The following is a 6,018-nucleotide window of genomic DNA, read 5'->3' on the forward strand; positions in this document are numbered from 1 at the left end:
CAGCATTAGTTCTTCTGACCTAGTTTTTTAAAGTACTGTACCACAAAAGGGATGAAATAGTATATATATGGGCTGCGTTGTTAATGCAGCACCATAAAGCACTATGCTGGCTTTGTAGGGAGGTTATGCTGGCAATGCAGATATGCAGACACGTATATTCTTCACTTTCCTTAGTAGACTTTAGAAACCTAAAAGTTATCTGAGGTAAATTGATATTACTTATTATCATTGTGCTGTTCTTTCAAGTGTTCAAAGCAATTCACACACACTATCTACATGTAATTCTTCCAGCACCCCTGTATGGCTTATTGGTATTATTATCCCCCATGTTGCAGATGGGGGAGGGGGAGGACTGAATCTGAAAGGGAACAGGGGCCACCAGTTATTTTGAGTCACATAGAATCATGATTTGGAATTTTGAGTGTTCTTGGTGTCAGTCACAAAATGACTGCTGTGGGGGGCATAGCATAACACAAAATGGCTGCCACATCTAAAGGAGCACAAAATCAGACAGAACCACAAAATGGTGCAGGTATATCTCCCCACTCCACAATCATTGATTTGGGAGAAAGGCTGGCATAAGCAGTCTCTGTACTCAATCCCTGAGAGAAGCTCTTTGCACTTCTCCTCTGATCACAACATCAGGGAGGGTGCTTAATCCTGGCATTCAGTGAAATATGGGCATGTTGCATGGCTGTCAACGTTTCCCTTTTTTTAAAGGGAAATTCCCTTATTCCGAATAGGATTCCTTGCAAGAAAAGGGAAAAGTTGACAGCTATGGCATGTTGGGGGTGCTCATTGTAGGAGTGGCTGAGCTAGTGCAAACATGAAGTGAGCAAGAAGAGCAAGCAGTCTCTGCATTGTGGGTTTTTGAGGGAATACCTACTCAGACTTTGCATGGGTATCTTAGGAGGTACTGGTAGGCATATTGGTGTGTGCCAGTACCACATTGGCAGACACTGCTATTGGTTGCATTCACATGGCAATTTCTTCCATTTCCCTAATTGTAAATTTCTGCATTATATTTGAGCTTTCACACAACGTAACAGCCATGTTGTTATAATTGGATTACTTCTGGAACTGTTAAACATGGAAATGAGTGTTAAACATGGAACTTAACTGCCACTAGATTCTTTTAGATTTCTAAAAGTGGCTTTTACATCAAATGAAAGATCACATATAATACGGAAATTAAAAGTTAGAGAGACGGAATGAACTGCTGCGTGAATGCAGCCCTAGTGAGTTTCTGGCAATCCTAATTCATAGCTCATTCTTTTAGCCCCTACCGCTACACTAGTTCTCCAACTATATGCCAAACTACACTCACATTTTGGAGTAGTGAAGTGGGACACAAAATTACCCTGGTACAAATCAAATTATTTGCAAGTTCACTGGCCTTTGGGACACTAGGCCACAGAGACTTTTTTTTTAAATACGGAGTACATCTCCTGATGCTCCGCAGTCACCAATGTAATCAGAACTTAAACGGAACCTAAGTGAGGTTTTTTTGCTCCTGCCTAGGCCAAAAAAGTTGCTAACAGAAAGAAAAGAAAAGAAAAGAGAGTTCAAAATCTATTTTGACCTTCTTGGCTCTTTCAGACAGAACTACTCTGGGTTTGGGGGATCTCAAGCCTCTCTCCTCTTTAATGGATGTATATGGAGAGAAGCAGGCTGGCTGCACTACTGGATGGGCATGACCAAATCCAAAGCAGTACCTATTCCTGCAACTTGGCCTGTTCTTCCTGAGCAGAGGATGTTCCTCCAGAGTCTTCTTATCTGGGTTTGTGCCTTGGCAAAAATGTTCCTGACCTTGCACACAACTGTTTTTTTACTAGCATCGCTGCTGGAGGCAGACTGACCCTAACCCCAGCCATGGTCTCAGACGATGACTGCCTTTGCTGATGCTGAATGGAGTTTGTCAGATCTAAATACTCAAATATTATGCTGTTTTTGGCTTTGATTACAGTTGCATAATGTGTGCGATGTTTTTCTGTTCCGTGAAACTGCAGAAATTGGCTCCCTAGGTGGCAGAACACAGGGGTGTTGATGTACAGTAAACCTGAGAGCCCTGCTAAGTCGGCATTTGGATTAGGCTTTTTAGAGAAGTTGCTGAGGCAGAAAGGTTGGAGCCAAGCATAGCCTGCATCAGCTGAAGGGGGAAAGGGACGATAGGCTCTCTGCTCAAACCCTTTTACCCTGAAGCTTAGAGCCAGAGGTGCAGTTAGATAATTTTAGAATCCGGACTTAATGGCCTTGCAGGGTGGGGCTGCTGCTAAGATGGTAATGTGCATTACTGTACTTACGGTAAGTACACTTAATATTCACTTAGAGTTAATGATCTAAAAGGGGCCCCTCTTTAGATTATGCTATGCATTATTTCACTTGCTTCAATATATAGTAATAGGGCATGTCACTCTAGGGAGTAAAACTTACTTTTTTTGCAAATTTCTTCAGTGAGCAGCCTTAAAAATACTTTTTTGGGTGTGAAGAACTCAAATCTGCTATTACTTTTATGACTGGACAACATTTATCGTGGTAAATCTATGCCCAATGAAGAGGCACATAAACTGCTTTCGGAGAACCAAAGAATTTTAATTTTAGCTTCTGAAAATGTCATGTAATACTAAATTAATATTAGTATATAACTGCAAGTACTTTGCAATCAGTTTTAATTATTTCTGTGCAATTTTAAACATATTTTACTTACCAAGCAAAACTAAATTATGTCAATTTAAACAAAATATCTTTGGAATTCCCAAGTCAGGTTACAACTTCTCAGAACCCCTTATTTTTGGAATCTGAAAGTTGAAAAATTCAACATGCCCTAATATAGTAAGCCAGCCAAGCTGCATTGGGGACCCCTGGACTTCTATCCCATAGTCCTTTCCTGACAGCATCACTGCCTGGAATGGAGATGGAAAGAGCTAGCGGAGTATGAACAGGAAGCAAAAATGGTGGGGACAGGGCAAGCTCTATTACAAATGAGTTGGAGAGGGCAACAGTCAATGTTTGATAAACGGCCCTGAATAAATCAGCAGCAGGGTTAGGATTTCATTTTCTAAAAGTTGCTGAACGGAAGGCTGATTCCTCATTACTTCAACACAGCGAAGGGAACAAGTAAGCATTCAAACAGATTCATTGTTGAACTCACTATCATTTTTCTGGCATAACTTGTCTTGCTTTCAGTTAATGGTTCGTATTTCGGGGTCACTCTGAATCTGGAAGCCATGCTTGGGAAAAAACAGTTGTGTGGAAATCTGCCCAATCAACTGCAGTTCTGACCATGGACAAATTTTGAGGCATCCATCGCCCTACCCAATAAATAGCATCTATTCCAACACATACCTGGAAGCAGATGTTTCGTTTCAAAACCTGGGACCTGTTCATTGCAATATTTCACAACATTTCTTTATTTCATAGAGGTTATATACTGCTTTATTATAATGAAATCTTAAAGCAGTTTCTAATATTACTTTCCTTCATAGTGTTCATTTAGCCATAAAGTTAAAGGCACCCCTTGTTTGTTCTGTGACCCCTTAACTTTGTGGGATTTACTATAGCAGTCTGACACTTAGCATCTTGGCTGGAAAACCTGCTCCCTGCCTTGCTGGCCTTTTCCCACCTAGCCTGGGAAGGCAGGCCCTTGACTGACTCCAGCTATAGAAGCTAAGGCTGCTGAAGAGGCCAGAGACAATCTTGGCTGACTCTTAATGCAGATCCAGGTCATGGAGCCTGTGCTTCCACAGCTGCTGTCCACCATGAACTACCATTGGAAGGATTAGCAGGAGCAGCAGATATGTGCTATGCTTACAATAACATTTCATTCTCTTGCTAATTATGCTGTTTTAAATTTGCATTTTTTTTACTTGACTCCCTTTAGTAATGTCTTTAAAAATGTTTAAGTTTTTTAGCATGCTGCATTAAATGTGCAGTGGGCCTCCTTTGTAATGTTTTATTTTGAAATATTTAATATTATATTTTAGTTTCCCATTGATTACATTGCTTTGAAAGTATACTTTATATTTGACTTTCTTCAGTAATGTTTTATTCTGGGTTGTTTTATTTGATGTTTTGATGTGTTGTAAACCACTATGAGATTGGTTTCTAAAAAATACAATGCAGTATAGAAATCATCATCAGTTGATATGATTTTGGTCACATCCACACCATATGTTTAAAGTGCATTGCTTCCTCCAAAGAATCTTGGGAACTGTAGTTTACATCTGACAGAGCTACAGTTTCCAGTGCCCCCAGGAAACAACAGCTCCCAGAATTCTTTGGGGGAAGCCATGAGTTTTAAATGTGTGGCACAGGTGTTGACCTTAGCCCTTATTTAAAGTAATGCACAACACAGTAGCATTTTAACAAGCTAAAGAATAAAAATCTCTGGCCGTATTAACTGCTCATTGACTAGTTGGAATAACAAGATGCGGTTTATTTTAAAAATTCAGATGGCCACCTGATTCTCCAGGCTGCTGCCAGACCAATGGAAAAAACTTTCAGCCCAGCTGTGCCCTGGAGGACATGTCAATAGAAACAATAAATGCTACCCTATGGGTCATACAACTTGGCCTGCATATGCCTCTTTGGATTAAGGCCAGTGGCTGGAGCTGCTTATTGCTAATAGAGTTAATCTCTTTAAATCTTGTCAGGCAAATGCCCTTTTGTTGCTGGCAGAGGGGCAGAGATAAGGATTTCAGACTGCACTGCAGTTGCCAGCACACACATCCTTGCTCTTTCATGCAACTGGAAAAGCTGGGAATGAGCTGTTAGATTTATGCCGGAATGATGTTGCTCTGGGCACTTATCATGAATCATGAAATGATGCCGAGAATTCTCATTTAGGAAGAGTCTTGCAGGGAGAGTAAGTTGTCATGCTGCACACCTAACCTGTCCTCAGTGATCTGTCTTGCCCTGAATCACCTTGAACAATTGACAGACTGTTCTATTACTTCTGTAGTCGTTGGCATCAGCCCAAAGAAACCCATCAAGGATGCCAATAGTGTTCAGTTTCGATACAATGTATTAGCAGGGGTTGATGGGTGGGAAAGCTTTAAGTGGATTCTGCAATTGCCTTTTACAAAAAGGCGGTAATAGATCTAGAGGGTTATCTTAAAATTCCTAAAGGAATACTACTGGAATCAGCCAAGCTTATGTCAAAAGGCTCATATCACAATTAGACTATCTCATTTACAGACTGCTGCCCAAACAGCAAAGTGCTAACAGGATGAATTCTATAATCAGCAGTCCATCTTTGCCACTTTTCTTTTCTGGAAGAGTTTGTGCTTTTGAGAGGTGTGAGATGGGTAGAAATTCAAGATACTAGTTTTTGTCTAGCAGCGCATAGGTAGGGAAATGTTCCCCTGCTGAATTTCTGTCTGACAGGTGATTCGTAAGAGAAGGTTGGAAATCTTACTCTGGAGACTGCTGAGAGATGTTTTTTTTCCTTCTGAAGGACTGTTAATCATTTTTAGAGTCAGCATATAAAGAAAGCAATAAAATGAAGCACATTGGGAAAAATGTCAGTATAGCAAATAATTCAACTGTTCTCCTCTGAAGCCCTCTGATTCCACCCCACACCTCAGATAATGCCCTTCAGATGACAGCCCAGTATCTCAAATGACAAAGGAAGAAAATCAATAATTCAGTGAAGTCCATCCTGGAGGTTAAACCCAACACATTTGTCCTGACATCCTTTGTTTTGTACAATTTTGAGAACTCTGAATGGAGACTCATGCTTCAGTGCTTCAGAATTGGCTCTTGGCATGCTAGGTGTGAGCAGAACATGGTTTCTTCCACCATAGCCTACCAAGCCACTGCAAGTTGCTTACAACAGACCAAACTGTGCAGTGTAGACATTCAAAACTGCAGATCAGTTTGGAATGTCAGTACAACTTCTGTGTCAGGGTTTCCAAACAATTTGCTTAAGGTGGCAACTTCTTATTGCTTTTCTAAACTTGAACTTCTTCACTGGAATCATGCAGAGCTTTAGCATTATGAAAAGAATCTCAGCTGTGC

At 40.6% G+C, this 6,018-nt stretch overlaps 1 long non-coding RNA gene across 1 annotated transcript; it reads left to right on the plus strand.

Annotated features, from left to right (window-relative positions):
• Positions 1 to 490: 490 nt before the first annotated feature.
• On the plus strand, positions 491 to 1,960 carry LOC310765811. The gene is made up of 2 exons (XR_014549818.1): positions 491 to 532; positions 1,604 to 1,960. It is a non-coding gene; the product is annotated as an uncharacterized lncRNA (long non-coding RNA).
• The last annotated feature ends 4,058 nt before the right edge of the window (positions 1,961 to 6,018 follow it).

Source organism: Podarcis filfolensis (assembly GCF_964270895.1).
Source record: "Podarcis filfolensis genome assembly, chromosome: 6".
In the NCBI taxonomy this organism is placed as follows: domain Eukaryota; kingdom Metazoa; phylum Chordata; class Lepidosauria; order Squamata; family Lacertidae; genus Podarcis; species Podarcis filfolensis.